Source organism: Drosophila nasuta, chromosome 2L (genome assembly GCF_023558535.2).
Source record: "Drosophila nasuta strain 15112-1781.00 chromosome 2L, ASM2355853v1, whole genome shotgun sequence".
NCBI classification, from domain to species: domain Eukaryota; kingdom Metazoa; phylum Arthropoda; class Insecta; order Diptera; family Drosophilidae; genus Drosophila; species Drosophila nasuta.
The window spans coordinates 26,441,677-26,465,600 of NC_083455.1; the positions used below are offsets into that span (position 1 = coordinate 26,441,677).

The window sequence follows — 23,924 nt, forward strand, 5'->3', positions numbered from 1 at the left end:
AACCTCTACTTAGCCCCCAAGTCCGAGTGGTCGCCATCGCCATCGTCGTCGGCTGCTGCTGTTGTCTATGGATGATAAATTAAAAGCCTAACTTGACAATCACTTAAGCATAGTTTGTAAGGCGTCCTCATAGATTTAAGCCGTTGCTATGTTGCTGCCATGCGCTAAAGTTTGCTCCCTGTCGTTCCTGCTGCTGGTGGTGGCTGCTGTTGTTGGTGTCGTTGTCTCGCCAAGGAGCAACGACGACGTGAACACGTTCCTATTAGTGGCGAAAGATCAGCGAAAAATAGAACGGCGGTTCATTAAAATGAGAATCGACTGGGGGCTAAAGTCTAGAGGCGGCTGCTCAAGGAGTCACCCAACAACGCCACCGCCGCAAAAGTTTAAGAATAATGATAGCGGTATTCTTGAGCTATTGTAAGCCAAGCAGCCAGCAGCAGCAGTATCCCAGGTAACATGGCCTGGCATGGGCCACAAAACCAGCAACCGACCGGATCAGTGTTCACTTTCGCGCCTGCTCTTTTAAACTGTGAACATACAAATTCACTCAGCGTTGATATCAGAGCCAACCTTAACAACAACTGCAAGACTTGCAGATTTAACCAAGCAGTTAAAAATGACGACATTTTAATACTCTACCGAGGCCCTTAAATGAAAACAAGTAAGAAAGCTACAGTCGAGTACGCTCGGCTATAAGCTACTCGCTACCAATTTTCAATAAAAGCAGTGCAGTATTATTCTCAAAATATACCATATTAATACCGAAAAATACTAAATATACCAGATTGTCAGCCAAGTAAACAAAGACGCGACTACCCCTTTTAAAACTCGGACAAAACAGTGCGGTATAAATTTCGAAATATACCAAATCAATATACCGAAAAAATACTGAATATACCAAGAGCTATGGTTGATATTTTAATATAGTACTATATTCAAAATATACCGTAAAGCGCTAAATATACCAGATTGTCAGCTAAAACACTGAAGTACTGCATTCAAAATATACCATTGAGTGCAATATATACCGAATTGTCAGCCGAATTCAGCTTTGCACTTGCCTAGCAAACGCTTTGAGTAATGCTGCATGCCCATTGAAAGAGTGTTGAGCAGACGCTGCCTGCGCTGAGTTGGGGGCGTTGCAGCTGCTTTTGGGGCGGGTATCGAAAACAAGTTAGCCGCATATTTTGTTCGAGTTCAAAGTTCAGCCTGCCAAGCAAGGTAGGCGGGTGGGGAGCAGAGAGTGGAGCATTTGAACAAGTCCAGTTCAGTTTAGTTAGCAAGTCAGCGTTCAGAGGAGTTCTGTTTAGTGGCAGCTACTTGGCCACTTGTCGTTGCAAGTGGCCCGTCGCAAGTTGCTCGTTGTCTCTCTCTTTCTCTCTCTGTCTCTCCTTGCGTCTCCGTCCCAACTCGCTTGCTTAGCTTGTCATTGTCACCGCCTGCGACGACGTCGTCGTCTGACATTTGCCTATAAACAACAGGCATGCATTTGCAACTGTGGCCGGGCCGCCTCTTACTCACATGTGTGTGTGTGTGTGTAAGGGGTAAGGGGAAGGGGAGGTAAGTGTACTCCACTCGTATAGAGTATTGTTGCCACATATTTCAAGTGTCAAACGAGCAAATTGCATACCATGTTCCTGTTTCGATACCGAAAGTCTATTTACATGTTCTTGTAGGCGTACTTAAGATTGCTGAAATGCCGCACAGACCAAACAATTGCCCCAACTGCAGCCAACTGCCAATTGCTGACGCTGGGGATGCTTCTCTCTTTCTTCTTACTGCTGCCAATTTGCTTACCAAACTATTGCCTCTTGCGCCAGGAATTTGTGAAAATTGTCGCCATGATTTAAAATTCCTCAACTTGAATGCCAGCTGCTGCCTGTTTTTTCCTTTTCGATGAACCTGTTGCCGGTTACGGCCAAGCTGTTCCCTCGCATTAACCATTAGCCACATTAACCATAACGAAAGCAGAACTAGAACTAAGAGAAATTCTTTTTTTTATGGCTTTACGCGCATTAAAGTGAGAGCAGCTCGCGTTTTAATAAACCAAAAAGAAATGGTAAACAATCCAACAGATGAAGTCGATTAATCATAAGCTACCAGAGAATCCAAGTCCTTCAAAGCGAACCGCCCCGCATCTCTGCGCCATATGACACTCGCTTGAAATGCTCTTTTCTTTTTTAATTTCCTACTTGTTTTGCCTAATTTTATGCAGCCTCAAGGATTGCTGCAGCCCAGACGAGCCATATGCTGTTTGAATATTCCATGAGCTGCACAAATTAAAAACAGAGTTCGACCCCCTGAACACTCACAGAGGCAGGCAGACAGAAGCGCCGAGCTACTACACATAGTACAAGCCACTTGATTAATTTAGCCCGCACAATGATTAAGTACTTTTGCGCATCTATCAAAGACTGAGCAAGGGCAGGAAGGAAGGAAGGACGAAACAGAGAAAGAGCGTGCAGCAGACTGACATCCAAACTGAACCCTCATTGAGTCAGCGTTATCATCGGTGAAGAGTGCAACCAACAAAAAAAGTGCAGCAGTGGAAAACATTTGGCATTAAGATACACCATGGAAAATAGTTAAAAGTTTTCATTTTGTAATTTCCATTTGGAATTACCAGCACATTTTTATGCATTTTATGCTGGATCAGCTTTTTATGGCTGTCGTATTTACATCGTGCAACATGACAACACACCCTGCAAGCCAGTGCTGCAACCCTTTGCAGCTTATGGTGCGATCACACCTAAGAAATGCTCTAAAAGTATTGTAGAGAATAGCCACATTCTTTTGTACTCTTACATTCTAATTTCATAGTAGAGAGTTTTAAAATTAAAATATAAATATTATGGAGAATAAAAATGATATAATTTCTTTACATACCCCATTGCTGAAAGCTTTTTGGCAACACTTTTTCTTTTAGTATTGTATATAGAATAAATATCTTTGATTTCTGTAAATAAAGAATAAAGATATCAATTTAAATTAATAGATTTTGTTAAGTATTCATGTATAGTCACTATCTTTTATAATAAAATGATCTACAATAAACAAATACTCAATAAGTACCAGATTTAGTAAAGCATATTTTATGGTCACACTTAGTTTTTAGAGCTTTATATTATCTGATAAATTTTTTCTTAATAAACTGTTCTAATATTAAAATAAATATATTGCGCAAACCTAAACATTAAACTAATACCTGATTTATTTTCTAAAATAAATATAATCTGGTCACACTCAACTGCAAAGCTGGTGTGAACGCAGCATAGAGTTAACGTGTCTGCCTTGTTGTTCTACCTGTTGGCAACCCACTCAACATGAAAATTATAATTAATGAGCCCACGAGCCGAGCGCACGTCAGAAGGTGAAAAGTTTTGCCTCCGAGTCGTTTCAATTAGGCGTAAAAAGTTGCAGCCCTAGGCCAGTCATCGCAGGAACGAAGCCCAGAATGAGGGTTGAGAGAATATCATATATTGTGACGCGTGCTCGTCGTTGTTTGTGGGCTTTTGTTAGGTTACCTATGCCCAACCAAGTTAAACCGATGAGCTGCGCCCATCCGGGCACATCCTTTGCCTAACACTCGCACACATACACAATAACAACAACCAAATACCATTAAAAACAACAGCAGGACGAAGTCCAACTGATGTGGGTGTGAGTCACGTGACGCATTCGCGTTTGCTACGGATTTTTGCCTACTTGGAGAATTGGAATTGGTTGCATTAACGGCGCACTGCACGCGTCCAATGGGCTGGTCGGTCGTCTATCCACGTCACGCACGCAACATGCAAAGAGTATCGCTTCCCCCTCCCCACCCTCACCACTCTACCTCTGCACCTTTCCCTGGCCAGCGCTTGCAATGTCTGGCCGTCTGCTGCCATACATTAAAATTAATAATAAACGATTTCTGTGTAATAACAATAATTTTACCCAAAAATTTAGTGCCCGCTCGAAGTTGGTTCAATGCCTGTTTCTCTCTTGCTCTATCTCGCTCTCTCTCTTTTACTCTCACTCTGTGCTTCATCGTTGCAGAGATGAAGCTGCCGCTGGAGTTTAGGAGCTGGAGAATGGGCGTGGGTGCAAATGGCAAACATTCGAACACGCAATGGGGCAAAATGGCAGGTAAAACTGCCTCAGAGTTTATGACGTGGGCGTTTCAATTAAATTGGTGACCAGAGACCGGGGAAAACCAGGGGAAGTTGGGCGGCCAACAGGCTGGCAGGCAGTGCAGAAGAGAGTGCAGCACGGGACACCACCACAACAGCAAACAGCAGGAAGCTCTGACAAGCTGTCGAGGTTGGGGGACCCCAAATTGATGGAGAAGTTTGTTTTGAATTTTCTTGTCAGTTTGCATTTCGGTTGTACGAATTAGACACAAGTTGAAGAAAGACAAACGAAAGAAGTAAGAAAGCTACAGTTGAGTGTGTGACTGTGAAATACTCGCTATCCATACCAAATGTATATACCGCAAAAATACTACAAATATACCAAATGCATTATACGGTATATTGATATACTATATATTCAAAAAAAAATATACCATATAGTAAAATATACCAAAAACTACATATGGTATATTGATATAGTATAGATTCAAAATATACCAGATACTAAAATATACCAAAAACTATATATGGTATATTGAAATAGTACTACACTCAAAATATACCAAAGTGTACAAAAATACTATATTATCCGCCAAAAGCAACTAAAACCTGTAGTAAGTAGGCGTTTTCATTTCCTCCAGGCACAAAATGATAATTCCCTCTTACCCTTTGGGTAGCGGGTATAAAAAACCAATAGAGATTGAAATTCCTTTCCAAATAATAATATAATAAAATATAACTCAATATTAACAAGCTTCTCGATTCTTTTTTCGTTCATATCTATTCAAATTTTCAATCAGTTCGTTCGCTGGATAGTAAAATTAATTTTCCACGCCATAGCTGACTAAATTTCGAATCTCAGTTAACTCTAATCTTATTCATTTCCTTCCCATTATTATGTTTCCCTCCGTGTTCGACTGACTACAAACAAGATCTTTACACGCCGCACTCGTTGGCTTTTTGTATCTATCTTACTGATTGTGGCTCTGACCGTGTCAAGTTGAATCTTTCGATAAATATACAAAACTATCCGATAATTACGCCGCCTGTTAGCTGTAACCAATTAAAATCATCAAATTGCGTTACACATTCCCAGCGGAGCTTCATTAAAAAACAATCAATAGTTTAGGGACGTGTGTTTGTGGATTGAAAATCAAAATTAAAATACAAATGCGAACGAGCAAATCAAAGAGACAAAAGGCCGCAACTGACACTGTGATAGTCTTGAGCTCGTCTTCCAACTAAAAACTCATGACTGTCACTTTATGATACCGTAAAAATTATACAAATTTTATGACAGGCCAACGACAAAACTGATTGGGAAAACAAGTTGATCGGTGGCTGAATGCATAATTTAGTCAAATTAGACGCCATTTGAAATCGTCTTGACCATGAAACACAACATGCGGACTCAAAAGTCAAGACTCCATTATGGAATGGAAATAGCCAACACCTGATTCGTTGTCTGTTTGCCAAAGGGCGGGGTGGCCGGCTCTTTGCCAACTGGCTGCCTGCCTGCTTGACTAACTGGCTGTCTGTCTCTCAGTCCAATGTTGTCTTTGGATCATGTCTAGAGACACACCATGGCGACAAGACAAGTGTGCAGCTTTCGATTTTCGAGCGTCAGCGAGACAACTAATTAAAAAGCAAGTCGGCAGCAAGAACTAGTGGACCTTATCTGATCGACAGATATATTGGCAGCAGAAAAAAAGGTTAGTTTTACTAGTATTTGGTTTAACATTTAAGCTACATTTTTATTGGTCATTGATTGCTAATACAAAATGTACTTTTTGCATATTACTTCCTTCTTTTCGTAAGATACATTTTTTAAAGCAGTCTCATACCCTTTCATAATAACTACAGGGTATAATGAGTTCTCAGGGATAGTCGTTGCGGTTGCTTGACATGTTTATAGCTACTTTTTACGAGCCTCAAAATGCGACTTGCCGCGACTTTGTTGCCAAAAACAAAATAAGTTTAAAAAAGAAAACACGAAAATGTCGCTTTAAATGATATTGTCAAATGCTTAAACAAGCTCGGAGGATGCTCGCAACGTTTCAACGATTCAAATCGCATCGAATGGAATTGGATGTGTATTCATTAAATGGCGACTTAACGCAAATATTGACCCCTTCAAACAAAATAAATAAAAATGAAAATAAACTCTTAGAATTTATGGCACATTGAGCCACGAGATGCTAAGAGGAGTTCGCTTTATTTATTTTATGAGCCCTCAACAACACAACAAACACACACACAATTTGCATGTGCTGGCATTTTGTTGAGCCGCCTTTGAGAAACACGAAATTCTCATTAGGCGCCCCGAAAAAACCAAAAATTATTTCAATCAGCACCAACAAAGTTTTTTTTATATTTTTGATATGATTATTTCCAATGATATTTTTCGTATGCAAGCGCAAAAGCGCCATTGACATTTTTATTTTCAAATTTTGTAGGTTGTTGTTTTTTGTGCTGTTTTAAATGAGCTTCACCGACAGGTTTGTCAACCTCAAATGCGATCGAACTCGTTTAGAATTTATACAATGAGCGAGCAGCTTCTCGACTAATTTGTGTAAATTCTAAATTTACAAGGCCTGCACACAAAATGGCCGTCGTTTGCTTTTGCGCTCGGTTTATGAGGCCGCCACATGCCAATTTTGGATCTCAGCTGCTTCTGCTTCTGCTGCTGTTGCATTGAGAAGCCAATGTAGCAGCGGAATGTGACAGAACGGAGCAGCTGGAGCTGGAGCAGGAGCAGAAGCTGCTGGGTCAATGTACACGCAATGTGAGGAGAGCTCGTGGTGGGTGCAGTGGCTTTTAATGAGCTGGTAAATGTGGATGTTGCTGCACTCTATAACGCTAGCCATGGTAACACTACACCTGACTATCTCTTAACCCACTAAAGATCACACTTTAATGATCTATATTTTACTATTTATTCTATAATTCGTTTTATGAGTAAATGTGAGTCTCTAATGAGTTATTATAATATTAGACGGAAATTTATATAAAATAAATTAAAAGCGTGTGGAGACAAATTCTCTAATTGAGAAAATAACACTAATAAGAGACAGTTAAAGATTTGTATTGCAGTTAAAGATTTGTATTTAGAATTTAAAAATTAAAAAAATATTGCAACCAAGTTAGAATAAAATTTGCTTGGGATATTGTCTTCATAGAAATAGCCAAAGAATGCGAGCTTATCTGTTTCCTTTCATTATTTATTTTATTCAATAAGCGAATGTTTCTGTGGGCCATTAATTTTTTGTTTACCTTTTCTGCACCAAATTTAGCGTCATAAAGATTGTCACAAACGGTCACTCTAAAATTTGTGGAACTTGCGAAATATATGAGTCCAAATAAAAACTAATTACTTTTAATAAAATTTAAAGTTATATTTTACTTTCTTTTACTTCTTCCTCTTTATTTTCAAATCATTATAATATATTTCTTCCACACATTACTTCTTCCTCTTTACTTTGAAATCATTATCATATATTTCCTCTACACAATACTAAAGATTTAGTAATAAAGATTAAATGCTTTTAATTAAATTGTATGTTCGATTGTCTATTATTTTCCCTCCTTCTTCTTTTTTTATAAAATCTTCCAACAATATTTTCTACACCTTACTAAATCTTCAGAACTGTGCATCAATGGGTTAAGCTTGTGCACTTGGCAGCGCAACGAGTTCAGAACTGGAGCTCAGTTACAGACATGCAAAGTCGTCGTCGTTGTCTTCAGCCGCACGTTGCACGTACTTGTTGTGGCTTGTGGCTCGTGTCTGGTGGCCAGTGGTCAGTGTCTGTCGGTGGCTGCTGCTGCTGTGGCAGCATCTTCTCGTTTTTGGCCTGATAAAGTTATTGTCGCACCATGGAGACATTTAATAAATGGTGCAGGCATTAGACCGACGACTTGACTCGCCTTGCCTTGACTCTGGCTTGCATGCATGTTGCATGAAACGAAACGAAGCTGTGGTAAAGAGCGGGCGATATGATACGAGTGCGAGTCCATGTTGCAGGCATAATGAGTGAGTAGCAGCCGTTGCAATGAGACGCTACGGACAGTTGTCAACATAATTTAGGCGCATGCAAAATGCTGGGCGAGAGAGCGAGCGAAAGATTGTCCAGCACCACGAATTGGGGATTGCAATTGCAATTGGGATCAGGATTGGGATTGGGATGGGGATTGGGGAGATGTGGGTAACATAAGTGCGAAGCACACTTTATTGTCACACAAATGCCATATTTTCTCATTACGATCGGACATGATGCATGTGGAATGCAACACGCAACACGTTGCAACAACGTCTGTGGTGTGTGTGGAAAATATCGAAATAATTAAATTCGTCAAGTGTTGGCAACCTGTCAGGTCGGGGGAAACTCTGGCACACACACATACACTGAAATACATTTAGATGTCTAGTAGAACTCAAGTCCGAGTATCGCACTTTGGTTTTGTGTGTGTTGTTCTTTCGATGTGTCTCGAGTAACTGGGGCTCTGGCTGGCTGGCATCTTGTTTATGTGGCCATGTTGCACATAAAGCAGACGAGTTGCGAGTAAAATGTTGTATGCAAAATACCGATACCGAGAGAGGAGGAGGAGGCAACACACACACTCAACACGTTTCAGCCTCCGCCTTGCGAGAGGTTTATTTGGCACCTGAAGATGATAATCGGTTACAAATTAATTGCAACTATGTTGACATTGTCTGGCTCAAGGAGATGGAGTTGCAGTTCGACTTGGAGTTCGAGTTGAAGTTACCAAAGGAGCAGCAGGAGTTGGAGAGCAGCACCTTCCACATCCTACTGGTGCACCTCAATTTATATAGACAGTTGCCAACTGTAAATAAATAAAATTGTCAACGGCCTGCACTTGAGTTTGCGCTCTCTCAGAGGAGAGCGCGCGGGGAAAGGAGATTGCTTAACGCTGATTGCGTTGCTCTTAAATTGTGCTGCCAACTTTTGAAAAATCTGCAAATTTACACAGAAATCTTTTCGGGAGGAGACGGTGCCAAGTTCGAATGCAATGCTCCTTTCATTTCACTGTTGCACTGACAGCTTTGGCGGGGGCACAAAACACACACTTCTGTAGCAAGTGGACGCTGCGTAAATTGGATTAATGCATTTGATTCGCTCAGAATCAGAGACGCCACAAGTCCACAGTCCACAAGTCCACTGTCCACTGTCTGCTGTCTGAATTGTGACAATAGTCTGTAGGTGCGGTCGGTCGCTCGGTTTGCTCGCATTGTTCCAATTTGGCATGCATATAGAGACGCGATTGTCTTGCGTCCCGTGCATTATGCCATGTTGTTGCCAACTTGTTGGTGTTGTTGTCTGCTGCTCTCTGCACAGGTGATATATCAGACAAGTGACGACGGGCGGTACACGCAGCCCCCTCAACAACCCCCCTTTCCCCCTCTCAGACCCCTTCCGCACTTTGCTGCGATGACGTGCGACGATAATGCAACGCTGACTGAGAGAGCGCAAGGAATGTTGACGGCTCGAAGCCTGATGCCAGGCTAAAGGCGTGGCAGCAGCTTGTGGGTGTAGATTGTGTCCGTGCTTGTGTGTGTGTGCCTTGTAGGTGTCGTTTCTTGTCTGGGCGTTTGTTGTTTCTGTCGTCTCGCTGTTGTCTTGATGCTGACTCGGACATGTGGCCAGAGGTCAAGGATGTCTGTGCAGCGCAAACGTTGTTGCACGCTCAGCTCAGCTCAAGTGATGACCATTGAGAAAGTTGAAGATCACCATTTGGGATTGGCATTTTGCAAAATGCCCACTGACAGCCTCCACTTGGGGCAGAAGAAGCGCAAACAACAATTGAAAAGAATTCCATCAATCCACTCGATATATAACGATAAGGCAGATCTAGTTGAAGAGTCTCTCCATCGCTCATCTTTTAGCTTAACTACTTCACCTCTGACCCTCTGACAAATTCATTAGTCACCTGCTCATTAAGCACAAATTCACATCATATTTGCCATAATTTCCACACTCCAAAAAGGGGCGATGGAGAGCCATCATATTTCTGCACAGTTATGTGCGCCTTATTAGCACATCATTTAAGCGAGTTACTCGACACTTCTTCTGCTGTCCGTTACGAGACCCAACAAACTGAACAGACAGACAGACGGACAGATGGACAGAGCATTCACTGTCCACTTTGCGGGCACTTGGCTTGGTTGCTTCCTGCTCATTAAATTTGAAAATATAGCCGCCGTTGTCATATAAATCTTGTTTCCATCAATATTGACCTGTCAATGTCGCCACAGCAGCCACAACAGCCACAGCTACGTCGTAACGTTTTCACCCGTTTCAGCCCTTTTGGCCAACGCGTATCAAAAATTCAATATAATCACACCATACGCATCTCTCTCTCTCTGTCTCTCTCCGTCTTTCAAGCCGTCGCCCGGTGTTGGCAATTATTTTTGATTTTTTGCGATTTTTGCGCCCGAGACGCGACTTGCGGGAAGACTCTGCACAGTCAGCAAACAGCAACAGCAGCAGCAACAACAGTTGAAGTGAAGAGAGACGCACTTGGCCATTGTACACTTGCCTGAGCACTTGGCCAGGCAGCCAAACACATCCACCTTCAATGTGCGTAATAGCTAGAGATGAGCGCGTGCTGTGACTTATCGTTTAGAAGTGACTTCACAAATGAAAAAAGGTTCTACAAGTTCTCAGTACTAAGAAATTTGGGTTAAAAAATGCCTCAAGAACATGAACATCTTAATGTTAGAAACCTCATCGTGATTTGAAATGAGAATAGGTGAAATAAACTATAAATTTATATAGAGATATGCAGAATTTTGCTTGTCTGATTTGTAGTTAAATATAAGTCACATTAATGACAATATAATAATATAACAATAGAACTAAAAATCTCAATGTTAGAAAATTCATCTTGATTTTAATTGAAAATAGCTAAAATAAACTCTAAATTTGTATAAAGATATGAGGTATTTTGCCTGTCTGGTTTATAGTTAAATATTAGACACATTAATGACAACATAATAATAAAAAAATAATATTGATTTCAATTGAGAATAGGTGAAATAAACTCTGAATTAGTACAAAGATATGAAGTATTTTGCATATCTGATTTATAGTTAAATGTTAGTCACATTAATAACAATATTATACCTTAAAAATATAACTGAAAACCTGAATGTTCGAAAACTCATCTTGAGTTTAATTGAGAATAGCTAAAATAAACACTAAATTTTGTTTAGAGATATGCAGTATTATGCTTGTTTGGTTTTCAGTTAAATATTAGTCACTTTAATGACAATATTATACTATAAAAATATAACTGAAACTCAACTTGATTTCAATAGAGAATAGGTGAAATAAACTCTAAATTTGATAGTATTTTACTTGTCTGATTTATAGTTAAATATTAGTCACATTAATAAAAATATAAACTGCTTTAATTATACCACAATTTAGCATTTCAAGTTTCCCATTTCATAAACTTTGTTGCTTGCTCATCGCTAAGCAAAAGCTGTCAATAAGCAAACACAACTGCAAGCTGCGATCCTTGGCTGGTTACGCTTCTTGTGCCTATTAGTCCAAAGTCAGACTCAGAGAGTGAGAGAGAGAGAGTGAAGGGAGGCATAAGGTAGCTTCATCCACTTGGTCGAGTGTCTCCCCATTGATGTGTCAGCGCATATGTTCTTTTATGTCATCATTTCACAGCTAAGTGGCAGCTACTGGCGCGCATGTCGATGTGTGGTTGGTTGCTGTTGTTGTTGCTTGTGAATTCAACTCCGGCACAAGTGTAAATTCAAATACAAGTTGTTGTTGCTGCTGTTGTGTTTAACTTCTGTTTTTGGGGCTGTGCTCTTGTTGTGGGGCTGATACAATTCAATTTCGTACGCCGAAAACAAATGCCAGCCAATTAGATTTTTCACGCTCCACTCTGGCAGCAAATAAGAGAGAGAGCAACAACAACAGGAACAACAACAACAACAAAATCTGCGCCTAATTGACATTTTCAGCGCAAGAATTTATTGTGCCCAGAGCGTACATAAGTTATTCCCTTTGGAAATGAATACATACGACGATGCTGACATGGACACGAGAGTCACCGAGAGTCGAGTTATGGAAACTGGCCAGGCTGCCTGCTCTACCCGGTGCGTGGCCATAAAGTACACACACTTACACACACACACACTGTCGCACACACGTTGGAGTGAGAGACAGTTGCAGGCACAAAGAAACAGCAGCTCACCCCCACGCAGCGCCAGAGGAATCGGAATCGGAGTCCAAGTCCAAGACGCAAGTGTTCCATTGTGTGTAGCTTTTGTAGTAGGAGGTTGCACACTCTCCAGCAACAACAGCAACAAATGTCAACAGTAGTTTATTGTTGTTGTTAGTGTCATTTGACTTGGAGCCTGCCTTTTGGGCCAACTCGGACAGTTGCAGTTGGCAGCGCGCTAATTTGTAAGCCTCGGCTACATTTGGCCAGCCTGATAACACTCACCGAGAGAAAGAGCGAGTGAGAGAGAAGAAAGATCTATGCTGTCTCCATATTGGTGGAGAAACTTTCAACTTGTTGACCATTGGGCGTTTGACGTCCGTTTGATGTTTTGCGCATCGAGCAGCAAACAAGCCAAAGCCAAAGCCAAAGCCAGAGCCAAACGGGCCGCATCACGAAACCATCAAATGTCAGTCAACCAAATGTGGGAGAAAATTTCTTGCCATAGGGCCACAACAGCAACAGTTGCTGCCACTGCAGGCATCGAGGCTAACTTATGTTTGCCGAGGTTATCCAATTGCAAAGTCCAACGCAAGTTTCCCTTTATTTATGTCATTTAAGACATTTCCCCCAGGAAAATCTTCAAAGAAATTATTGCACAATTGTGTGTATTTACTTTCAATTTGCAAACTTGTTGCAAAATCTATTGAGCGGTTTTTTATGAGTGCCGTGAGAAGGCATAAATGGTTGTGAATATGAATCATACAACATCGTTAAACATCTTTTAACAACCTAATTGGCTAGTGATCTTTATAAAAGCACAACAAACAAGTGAGATACCCTCTACCAAATTTGAATAAAAGCAAAACAGTGCGGTATTATTCTTTAAATATGCCAAAAATATACTAAAAAATACTAACAATATACCGAATATCATATTTGGTATACCGATGGAAGGACTTCATTCGAAATATACCATAAATGTCAAAATATTCAAGGTAGACTTCCTAAAATATACCAAATAATATACCGCAAAATACTAAAAATACACGGAATGTAATTTTTGGTCTATCGATGAAGGACTTCATTCGAAATATACCATAAATGTCAAAATATTCAAGGTAGTATTCCTAAAATATACCAAATAATATACCGCAAAATACTAAAAATACACCGAATGTAATTTTTGGTATATCGATGAAGGAATTCATTCTAAATATATGTCAAAATATACCAACAGTGTGCGTAAGAAGTATTTCCCAAATAACTTTTATTGGGTATATACTTTATAAAGTTATTAATATCCAAGGTGATTAAGAGATCAATTCTCTATAATCATAAAGTGTTTATATAACCAGTAAAAGTAAACAGTTTAAATAAATATTGTGTAATCTTCAGTCATTTTGAAATTATTCTAAACTTTGAAATACCTGAAGGATATCTTCAAAACGTGCAAACTCCTTAACAAGCATTCCAATTGCTGTTGCTACAGATTTTTATCGTTTTTTTATTTGATTTGAAATGCCAATCGAGCTATGTGGTTTAATGTCTCGAAGCTGCACTTGTTTATTTTTAGTTAACTGGCGCAGATCCAAAGAAGCCCAAACAAGAAAACTGTGTTCAAAAGATGGCATTGCATAAATTAAGAAAGAGAGAAAGAGTGAGCGAGAGAGTGAGACTGATGACAACGACTTAATTACGCCAAATTCAACGAGCAATTGCCATCAATAACATGGGCTATTAATATTCTTGCGCCAGGCTTGTTTATTACCACTTTAAGCCACAATTAAACAGTGGGGCCCAAAAAGCAGCAAAAACAGACACCGCAGCAACAACAACAACAACGACGACGACAGTTGACGATGGCCAACGACCAACAACAAAAACAGCAACAACAACGACAACAACTGTTAAAACAGGCCTTCGAATGTGCGCGGCAAATAAAAATTTGTAGTAATAGCAAAACTATGTAAATAATCAAAAACGAAAAAAAAAGAAAAAAAAAATGCCTCCTCGCTGCGTTGTGCGTGTGTGATTCATGTTGTGTGCAGTTGGCAACAGCCAGTCAGCCAGGAGTGGGCCACAGACCAAAAAGCCAGCTACAAGAGCTTAAAGACGGCACGAGCCGAGTGCCAAGTGGGCAACACTTGCCAAATACACTGGGATAAATAAAGGAATACTTCGAGTGTCCAGCCTCTTCAGCCGTGCAGTGTGTGGTGGCTGGAAAATCGCACTAGTTTTTCCAGCTTTTAAGTTCGAGTTGTAATGCGAAACCAGCGCCGAGCGGAAATGCAAATGAAATTAATGTGCTGACAACTCGTGCGCGCATGCGCGTTGACACCTTTGGCCATCAGAGGCACAGCGAATGAAAGAGATGCAACAACGGAGGACAGAGACAGCAAGAGGGAGAGAGAATCCCAGAGTTGTTGTCCACACAGTGAAATTACAATTACATATGGCAGCGTGTGCCATATTTCCTACAACAGCAGCAACAGCGACTGTGGGCCGACAGTTGTCGCCGTTGCTGTTGTTGTTTGCGTCTGGTTAAACAGGTACTCTGACTACCAACTACACTTGTTAACATGGCCAATGCACATATGAAGCTAACTGCCCTAGGATTGAGGATATTATATAAAACAAAGAAAGCACTCAGACAATGGTGTAATTAATAAATGAAAAGGAAATGTAAATACAAGTAAAATACTGTTTACACATTGAACAGTCATCATTGTAAGACTCTAAGAGAAGATCAGAATAATATAACTGGCATATAATACTTAAAGGATATTATAAAGAATAAAGAAACTATTCAGACAATAGAGTAATTAAGTTAATAAGAATTGTTAAATACTTTAAAATTCTATTAAGAGATTAAACAAACTCTATGGTAACTGATCCAATCCACATTGTTAGCACTAGTCAGTCATATTAAACTCTCTTTATTAATAGATCTGAATACGAAGATAAATGCCCTACAAATAAATTACTGCGACAATACGATAACTAATAATTTAATAAGTATTGTAAAATAGTTTAAATGTACTTTTTAAACACTTCAGCGAACTCTCTCATAATAATTATTAATATATTATGTTAGCAATATACTATTATATCATATTATATACAAAATACTACTAAAATACTAAGTATACCATGAAGATAACTGCCTTTGAAGTAAGAATATCTCGCAAAGAAAATACCAAGACAATGGCATAATTAATACATGAAAAGGAATTGTAAAATACTTTAAACTTAACTCTAAATATTGAGAAAAACTTTCTTTCAGAAATTATTCTTATTCTGTGATAAGTGAATAGATCTGAATATGAAGATAACTGCCATTGGATTGAGGATATATATCAATGAAAGTACTTAGACAAAAACGTAGCAAAACAAATGAATACAACATTTAAAATACTTTAAATAAACTCTTAAAAGGTTGAAATAAATTGTCTAGCGAACTTTTGCAAGATCAATAATGATATTATTAGAACTACATAAGATAAAATAAATAATCATTAATAAATTGTACATTTTTTTAAGCAGACATTCATTATTATTAGCAAACTTCCCAACAACTAATCCAATCAGCATCGACAACAATAAAATCATAATGTAACACTTGTTGTGTAGACATAGAAACCAACAGCTAATAACTTCATTTCAATAAGCAATAAAATCGACAAGAACGAGGAACGAAGCAACCGAAGAATATGTGTAGTAGCAATAAAGAATCGCGAATAGCGCCTAAACGTCTGCAAATTAAACACTTTAAGCGTAATAATCATTAAGTTATTTATCTTTATTAATAAGGAGAAAATTGGCACGCACAAGAAGTCAGTCGGATGACAACAAAGTGCGAAAAGAAGAGACGATGACGACGACGATGACGATGAGGCTCAAGATGAGAATGTGGTATGAAGTTGATGCGGATGGGAATGAGAATGAGAATGGACAGAAGATGTTGTTTGCACTCTTGTTGTTGTTATTGCTGTTGTTGTTGCTGCCTTTTGCCTAGAATGCGCACAATTTGAGCTACGTAAATGGACACATAAAATGTGTTCTGACTGTTCGAAGGGAAGGGGAAGGGAAGCGAGAGCATCTTCTTAACTCTTGATGAACAAGACGTTCAACTTGTGGCTGTTGCAATATGAAAAGCAACGGCGGCTGCCCCAACGATCATGATAAAAATCAGCTGCTAAAGTGCACAGACTGCTTGTGGCTGCTGCATCGTCGCATCGAGGCGACACTTGATACGCCAATAAATCAAGCAATCTGCTTAATTAATGTGCAACTTAGAACATTTAGATGCAATTTATTTTAATGCGATAATTTATTAATTTATTGACTTTTATTAAACGCAACCGAAACTGGCTACCAACTTGCTTCCTTGGGCGTTGTCCACACACTCCGCACTTCAATCTTCCTCCCTGGGAAGTGAAGTGTAGAGAGATCTATAGAAGCAGAAGAAGCTCGAGAGATTTACGAGCTGACAGGCGTAGAAACTGTTAAACTCTGTTGACAAAAGTGTCCCAGCCACTGTACATATAACCAGCTCTCCTTCGCCTCCTCCTCCTCCTCCTCCAGCTCTAGCTGTTGCTCCTTTCTCTCCCACCTGCTGATTCACCTGTCCGGCATACCTTGGCGTATCTTAATTGACGTGCACATTTCGCTATCGCGTAATGTGAAAATGCTGCTGGTTGTGCCTCGTTGCACGTTGCAAGTTGCAACTTGCTGTTGCTTCTTCTACTACTGCTGCTGCTGCTTGTCCAGGAGGTTGCAAGCTGTTCTACAACTTGTAGTTTCACATGATTTACGACTTATAGTTTTGCTGGCGTTGCGATGATGTTCTTCAGCTTTTGCTGCGCTTAGCTAATTTCTTAACACAATTTTAATGTTATCATTAGGAGGCATTGCGTCAACGCAAGAAGAGAACAAGTCTCAAAGTTTATGGCCAACTCGCACCATTTATGGGTGAAAGTTTCTCTGTGTTTGGTACTCCACTCATTTGGCGCACTGTTTGAAGTTTGATTTATGCCTCTGGCACTCGCGCTGAGAGTTAAGAACATCATCAGCAGGATATAACATATTGAAACTTTCCCATTCACTGCCTTGTTCTTTAAATTGAACACATACTTAATATACTTAACTTTCTCTCTTTAATAACTCTATCATCATAACTTGTCAGCTTATTCCTTTATCTTCACCTAAGGACACTTGACTCGCAACCCTTTTTTATTCGCTTGTATCCTTGAAACAATCGTAGTACAGCGATCGCTGTCCCCTTCCTACTTGAGTCTGTCAATACGAGCCCTAAAAACGATTATTTAACAACTGTTTAAACTGAAATTTATGTTTATTAATAATATCAACAACGATTTCGAGTGTCCGTCCGCTTGTCTGTCCCGCCATAAGAAACGTTTAATCAACGCGTTTTTGTTTTACTTTACGCTGACTTTTGTGCTGAGCTGAGCCTATGAATCAGCCTGGCACGAATCGAGAGCTAAAGTCGAGTGGGGTCCAAGTGGAGGTGGAGATGGAGGTGGAGGGCGTGGGCGTCTTGAGCGGGCGCCTTGAATGTGTAGACACATTTCGTGTAGATTTTTGAGTCCGTTTCATATGAATTTTTGCTGCGGTGTAACAAGTTTTATTTAGTGACAAGCAGCGGAGGAGTCAACCAACAACTACAAGTTAAGGCGAAATGCTCGACTGGCAAATACTCTACACAGAGAGAAAAAACGTGTTAAAATCATGAATAAAATCTTAAATCAAGATTTTATGATGTCAAAATTGAACCAAGAAGGAACAAACCTATATTAACATTGATTTTACAAAACAATTAGAATGCCTAATCTTGAAATTACACATTTTTTTATACATTTATGAATGATGTCTAAATCTTGAATCAAGCTTGTGTGATATCTAAATTGAATCAAGAAGGTTTATTTAGAAATAAAGAATGAAATTCTACAAAACATTTAGATCGCCCAATCTTAAAATTGAATACATATATATTTATACATTTATGAATGTTGTCTAAATCTTGAATCAAGATTTTATGATGACTAAATTAAACCAAGAAAATTTATTTTAAAATAAAGAATGAAATTATACACAAAATCTAGATTGCCTTATCTTCAAATTACAAAATTTTTTACACATTGATGAATGTTGTCAAATGTTTATTAATATTAGATACAATTATAATACTTACTCCTTTTGTATATACAAACTGACTAAAGTTTGAACCCAAGACCAACTTCACAATGATTTGTGGCATCTCTACTTACTGCATCTCTACTTATTGCAACATTTTGGCAATGCCACAGTTAAGCAAGTGAACAATTACAGGGTATGCAATTCTCGTTTCTACTTGAGATGCTGTTTTGTGGTGTTGTGTTGTGGTGTGCTTGCTTGACTGCGAAAAAATTCAAGGTTAGCCGCCGCGGCACGCTCGAGATTGTCTGGACAAGTCCCTCTCTCTCTTTGTCTATCTCTTTCTCTCTTTCGGTGCCACGCACCTTCAGGCCGTGCCCAGACCCTTGGAATGGCGGAGAAGCTAAGCAATGGACAGACAGACAGACAGAGAGACAGATTGTACAAATGAATTTCATTATATTGAACGCATTCGTGCATTTTACCGCACACGTTGGATGCGATCCGAAGCGAGGTGCGGTGCTGCCCCAAAAGGGACTTGTAATCAGTTGGCAACGCGAAAACGCATAAAGTAATTGCTAACCATTTGCGTTGGCACCACTTCCTGCGACTTCCCTCCTTCTCCCTCCTCTCCTGGCAACCAAAGTGCAACTCCTACTCCTCACAAAGCAAACTCTGCGCGGGCGTTCATTAACAGCAACCTGTTGAGACGTCGCCGGGGCGACAAACGTTACCTTTTATGGCCAGCAGCAGCAAACAGGCAACAACAAAAACGTTGGCTATAGAATTAATAGCCCAGACTGGGGATGGGCTGGGCACGAGCTGAAGCCAGAATCGAAGCTGAAGCTAAAGCTAAAGCCAGCGGGAGCGGGCGCATTAATCAAGCCCCAAACAAGTGGCAAAGGCAAGAGAGCTTTAGCAAAAGGCACACAACACAGAACAAGAAATCGAAAGTCCAATGCACTTGTCTTCAGCTCCGGTTTCGAGTTTTTTTTGGTGCGTTCCATAATTGGCCAAATTGACGTTTATGTGCGACTTGGGACGTGGACCTTGCTTGAATCTTGGATATTGAATCTTGAGACTGGTTGGCTGGCTCTCAGCTTATGCTTTAGCTCAGGATTATGCCATTGACAGTCGGCAAAAGTTCATGCGCAACAGGAAGCAACAGCAACAGGACAAAAGGCATTAAACTTGGCTAATTTACGTGGCTAAAACTTGTATTTTTAGCTCGAAACAACAACAAAAATTATTCTTTTAGGCACTTTTAATTAAAATACCATAAATTCGTGAAGAGGAAATTATCATTAAAATTCCAAAGGCAACAGCAACACAAAAAATTTAATTTCTTCCTTATGATCAGGCTACAAGTTCATGTTATATATATAGAGATGTGTGTTGTAGTTGTGTCTCTCCACTTTAGGCAGAAGGATGCAGTGTTGATAAGCCCAAGGTTGCAAGTTTCATTTCGGATCCCACATTTTAGCGCATTGCAGCAGTAAAAATAAAGTCAGTAAGCAAATAAAAAAGCCTCATAATAGTTGAAAGCAGCTATCACAAACTTTTATTGCAATTGAAGAGAGAGAGAATTAAAGCGCACCTAAGCATTATTTTTGTAGCTTCATTTTGTTGAGCTAATCTTTTCGTTTCGTGCTCCCTTCGACACTCGACATTATTAAGATTTTTGTACAGCGGCCGCTGGCTGGAAGGCATTCTCACAATGCTGTTGCTTTCTCTGGATAAAACCTAGCCCAACAGGTTGCATTTAGCTGGACTTCTTTTTCGATCACCTTTGCGATGAACCCATAAAGATTGCATTGCATTATGAAATACTCGATATGCCATGTCGATGGCCTTACCAAGTGGTCAACTGAGAAGACTCAGAGTCAGAGGCTCAACCACGTATTGCCGCAGGTAGCTGCATGCGGGCGCAACACGAATTACATACATCAAGTACTAACTACCGAACCGGAGCCGCAACAGAAGATGAAGATGAAGAAGAGTGGAAGACAGATGCCAAGCGCTTCTACGTAATCTGCAGCTAAAAGCCTGAACCACGTACGCATATCGAACACAAGCAATGCTGACCGATAACAGCGGGGCAGTGAAGGGGGGAGGAGAAGGGAAGAAGAGGTACAAGTACAAGTACGAGGTTCAATAATGTTGCCACTTTTGTTTTGTAACCTGTCCAAGGTGTTGAAGATGATCATGTCTCAGTCTCCCTCTCTTTCTTTCTCTCTCTCTCTCTAGCCTCCCTCACACCATGCAACAATGAATTGCATAAATGTACGGGCGCAGGCAACAAGAACAACAACAATTGAGCCGCTTCATACGATCACTGGCCAAATACAATTGCCACCATAAAGCCTCATCCCAAACAGCCCATCGATCCATCGATCGCAGACGCTTCTCTAGCCACTTCAGTTCTCCCCATCCTCTCTCTCTCTCTCCCTCTGTGGATTCTGGCTTCGTCGGGTTTTTCCTCAGTTCTATCTATCGAACAGACGCATCTCTGTTTGTCTCTCCTTCTCTCTCGCTCTCTCTCTTCTCACTTCCACTTCATTTCGTACGATTGCCGCGATCATTGATCGCTTCCCTCTCTCATCTCCAGCCACGCCACTTATACACTTGTTGCTGCGGGTTTGCGGTCGCCACTCGCTCGCAATTCGGTTCATTTTTTCTTTCCTTATTTTTTTGTATTATTTTTTCTGTGTTGGGCTCTGGGGGCACCCACTTCAACAGCAGCATCAGCAGCAGCAGTCGAAGCCTCAGTCTACGCATTCATTTGCGGGCTCTCATTTTTGTGGGCAACCGGGTTGGAACGTCTCGAGTCGAGTCGAGTCGAGTCGGGTTCTTGATCGGCGACGTCACCCTCACGCTTTGGCATTGGCTTTTGTTCTTCGGCCTCAAGTTTTATTTATTATTTTTATTTATTTTCAACTTATTTCGCTTTTGCCGAGAAGAGCTCTCCTACGCGCGCGCTCGCGCTCCATTCGAACGTTTTCGATTTTGTTCAACTCGTTAAAACGCGCCCGGGTCGAGGCATTCTTTTATAATTCCATTTCGCGAGAATTGCCCATGTGCGCCCTTGGAGCTGCACAGTGTCTCACATCTTCTACTGCAGCGCAAATTCTTCTCTAGTCAAGTTTGTCATACACTTTGGCCCCACTGTGCAGAGTCAAAGTCGAGCTTGGGCACGATGTGTTGTTGTTTCCATAGAAATGTGCTCTGGACGCGACCGCAGCCGCATTTTGTGGCTGTGCGTGGATTATTGGTTCGTTCTCGCATCCATGGCCTAGAGGCGACTGCAAGTACCTGTTGTCGTTGCTTTTGTTGTGGTCGTCGTCGAGAGAGTTGTAGATGCTGTTGTTGCTGTTGCAGGTTCACATTGAGGTCTCTGATCCACAGCAAGAACGTGCTGCTGCTGGCTCTGATCTTTTCTTGTTGATTTCATTGCCCTTCCTCTCTGTTTTGCTTCGTCTACTTCAACTTTTGTTTAGACTCGCACCGTTGAGACACGCTCGCCTTAATGTTGGTAATAATATTATTATTATAAGCATATGCAGCGCTCTTTTTAGCCTACAGCACAACAGCAGCAGGTACTTCATTTTATGCTGGTACAGGTGAACTTCACTCGGATCCTATTTCTTCTTCTCTATGTGTGTTCAGCTCAAGTGTCTGACTTTTTTTAAATTACATCATCATAAATAAGACCTTTTATATTCTAAATGTTAATTGACTTTAAGAACTGTGGCGTTGCCACATTATATTTTAAATATTTCGAATATTGAAATTGAAGAAGAAGCAAAAATGTTCAGTAAACAAATTGGAACCCTTTCAAGCGGCGTCGTCACTTGACATTTTGACGTTCCAATTACCAAATGCAAACACTTCAAATAATATAAACAAAATATGTGCTGTATGTACTCAGAGAAACGAACGGCCCACACATGAAATCATCAACTGTCCCGGGCAATTAAAAGAGCTCCAAAAAAATATCACAGCGCTGGCGACGAATACCAAGCAAATAAACAAAAGCCTAGAGAGTCATTAGAATAAGTTGTATAGAGTGGGGGCCACCACAATATGAAATACCTCAAAGAAGTTGGAAAATAAACAAATGTCAGAATGCGATCAACAATGCGACGACGAGCAAGTGACCATGACATGATTCCAAAGTGTCCACAAAATCCAAATCTGATTCGCTCTTTTCTTTTGAAGGGAATATTCCACAGAGCTAGGTGGTCTTTTCTTATCAACGAAAATAGCTGATAAGTCCAAGGCAAAGGCAATTCTCTTTTAATGGTCTGTGAAACGCTAATTGATGGCTTAATGTAGCGGCAGGTTTTTTCAGAACTTTGAAATCCAGCTCATAAATCACAGCCACATCCATAAAGTTTGACTAATTGAGGGTCTATCTGTCAAGTCAAAGTCGAAGGGTTCTCTGTGCTTCGAACTTTAACTAGAAGACTAAAATAGTTTAATCAAGACAGCAATGCTTACATGCTAATGGAATATCGAGATGGAAATCAAGATTCTTCTACAGTTCAAGTGCGAATTCAAGTAAGAAAGCTACAGTCGAGTATGTTGGACTGTGAAATATTCGATAACCATGGTGAATAAAAGCAAAACAGTGTGGTATTCATTTTAAAATATACCAAAATTATATACCGCAAAATACTAAAAATTATAATACTAACAATATATTTTATATTTTTATATAGCTACCCGCTCCTCACTGTGAAAAAAGCAGTATAAATTTTAAAATATACCAAAATTATATACCGCAAAATACTAAAAATATACCAAATGCTCTATTTGTTATATTGATATAGCTACCCGCCAACCATTGTGAATAAAAACAAAACAGACTCCTATAAATTTTAAAATATACCAAATTTGTATACCGCAAAAATACTAAAATTACACCAAAGCCTATATTTAGCATATTGATATGGTACTACGTTCAAAAGTTAGTTAACAATCTGACAATCAAAAGTTAGTTGACAATCTGGTATATTTTTCATTCCATGAAATATACCACAATGTCAACTAAACAGCTAAAACCCATAGAAAGTGGGTGATTTTACCCATACAAAAGAATTGCTTAAATGACTTCAACAACTTTTAGCTCTACTTCTTCACAAGGACAGACAGATGAATCGGCTGTTTAAGTTGATCAAGAATATATATACTTTCTAGGGTCAGATAAGTCCTAGGGACACAAAGTTCACTTCACTCACTTCTATCTCAACTCTAACTCTACTAAATTCATGTTTAAGTATCAATACTGCTCACTTGGCTAATCTGTTTGATTATCTAGCTGGACTGTCAATCATTCAACACCTCAAACTACACATTAAGCTTGACAATAATTTCACAGCTCGAGGCTCAAATACGAAGCACGTATGAGTAGTTGCCTCTATTGCTCGCTTTGCCTGGCAGCAATCACTGAACTTT

The 23,924-nt window shown here is 40.0% G+C and overlaps 1 long non-coding RNA gene across 1 annotated transcript in view; it reads right to left on the minus strand.

Annotated features, from left to right (window-relative positions):
• The window catches only part of LOC132791214 (uncharacterized), a 145,374-nt gene that overhangs the window by 81,563 nt on the left and 39,887 nt on the right, over window positions 1-23,924 (minus strand). Inside the window, exon 3 of the long non-coding RNA XR_009632880.1 lies at window positions 2,887-2,956. This is a non-coding gene — a long non-coding RNA (uncharacterized LOC132791214). The remainder of the gene's footprint in view (window positions 1-2,886; window positions 2,957-23,924) is intronic.